The sequence below is a fragment of the Dendroctonus ponderosae genome, unplaced genomic scaffold, assembly GCF_020466585.1.
Source record: "Dendroctonus ponderosae isolate FM_Combo_2020 unplaced genomic scaffold, Dpon_F_20191213v2 Dpon_F_20191213_5, whole genome shotgun sequence".
NCBI classification, from domain to species: Eukaryota; Metazoa; Arthropoda; class Insecta; order Coleoptera; family Curculionidae; genus Dendroctonus; species Dendroctonus ponderosae.
The window spans coordinates 7,295,852-7,297,904 of NW_026018715.1; the positions used below are offsets into that span (position 1 = coordinate 7,295,852).

Below are 2,053 nucleotides of genomic sequence, written 5' to 3' on the forward strand. Positions count from 1 at the left end.
CCCGTTTTGTTTAGAAAAGTTTCAAAGCTAGTTTAAGTTTGTATTGTTATTAAACAAAAAGATGGAATAAAACATTGAAGCTGCCTTTCTGCACCGAAATGGCCAGGGAGATGTGGATCACAGAGGCTTAATTTTACCAGAGAGACCAGAGATTGCCTTATCAATTTTAGGTTTCAGAATCAAATAATTAGGTTATGGGTTAGAAGTTAGAACCTGTCCGTGCGATGTTAGTAGTGTTGCCAAAGTTCAAATTAGCCCAAACAATTTTCACATTAAATCCGTAATTATGCAATAATGGCGTAAATTAATCAGTGAAAAAGTTTTATTTAAAGTTACAATACATTTCTTATTCTATTATAGCCGCTTATTTTCTTAATAATATTAGAAATAAGTCAAATATGTCAACATCGTCGATAACGTTACCGCTACTCGTACGTAAATAAAGGAACACGTTATCTCTAATAACGTAAATGGTTATTTCTTTACTAATGCGCATACTCAGAATAACGGATAACGTAAAACGTGTTGCAATTAAGAGCCCTAAAAACTCCCTATTACCACTTCCTTACCTTTTCATGTACACCAATCATTCAATATACTTAACTATTTAATATAAAATATATCGTAATTAGTAATACCCAGATGATATATTTTCACTACTTTTCCGATTCTCATCATAATTCCAATTAACCGATTAAGAACTCACCCGCGTTCATAGACATCCATAAAGAAACCAAAGCTGAAAATACTTTATTGAGAAAATACCCGATTATTTTATTTTCTTTGCATGCATACATAATTAATTTGATATTTCAAACCGCCGGCTGCCATCAGTGTCGTCTACTATGTCTTATATGGACGTAACTCAGCTAAGTTTTGAACCTTGAATGAATGAATTTTTTATTTTCATTGTGATGTTCTACTTTGGTGGCAGTTCGGCAACATGGCTAACCAGTATGCCATTTTCGGTTGCGCGTACCGTGCGTACGGGCATGTGCGCGTGCCACAGCAGACTGTATCGTAAAGGATTACCCAAATTTATTGCAAAGTAACGCTTTAGTTTCTTTAAACCTATTTTTCGATAATCACGAATTCTTCTGTGATGGGTTGTAATAGTTTTAATAAACAGTCAATCAATTCGCAGCAATGTCGAAGGATTGAATTGGAAATGAAACAGTTAGGTAAAATGGAATGGACCTACTTGCACTTCCGTAGTCGTTTTCGATGGGTTTTGGTCCCTTGGATTGCTGGTCGTGGTCGCCGCTTGCTATTGCAATGAAGTTTTATGAAATCCAGTTCGTTAAGACCAAAAATGGTGGATCAGTGGAGTGTATTTTGTGGTAGAAAATAAAGACATGTACTTATTGCCGTTCTCTACACTTCTCTAATATTAATCTCTAAATTTTTACATCAATCATATACGTCAAAAATTACATCCTGTTCCGCCATGCGATGTTGCCAAAGTATTATCCAGATATGTTTTGAACTAATTTTAGATGATCATATACATTTCAAAATCTAGTCGTGTTTTCTCAACTACATTTTTTGTCTCAAATTCAAAGCCTAGTTCATAGGCTCACTATGACTTAATTGATTTTGCTTTATTTATTTATTAATTTGCGAGTATATTTTAGATATAATATTATATGGTTTTCGAATGTGGGGGGGAGGGGGGCTAAAAAGATATTGTGCCCCGGGCGCGAGTGAAGCTCGCTACGCCACTGCATATCTTCAGAAATGGAAAAATGTACTAAAATATCATCAGTGCCGTAGCAACTTACTTAACTCAGCCCCCCCACGTTCGAATTAATTCAACCCAGAAATGTTTTGTTCTGCGGACCATTTGGCGCCCCTTTGTGGGTAGCGCCCGGGGCACGATGCCCCCTTTGCCCATCCCTCGCTACGCTTCTAAATGTAATTGAATCATGCCGTTTGTTAAAACATGTTTCTTTATATCCCGCGTCCGGCTGTAACCGGAATATCCGATATGGTCTAGTGGCTAGGATACCTGGCTTTCACCCAGGAGGCTCGGGTTCGATTCCCGGTATCGGAA

The 2,053-nt window shown here is 37.2% G+C and overlaps 1 non-coding gene across 1 annotated transcript; it reads left to right on the forward strand.

The window, feature by feature from the left end:
- The first annotated feature begins 1,981 nt into the window (after window positions 1-1,981).
- Window positions 1,982-2,053, forward strand: Trnae-uuc. The gene has a single exon. It is a non-coding gene; the product is annotated as a tRNA-Glu (tRNA).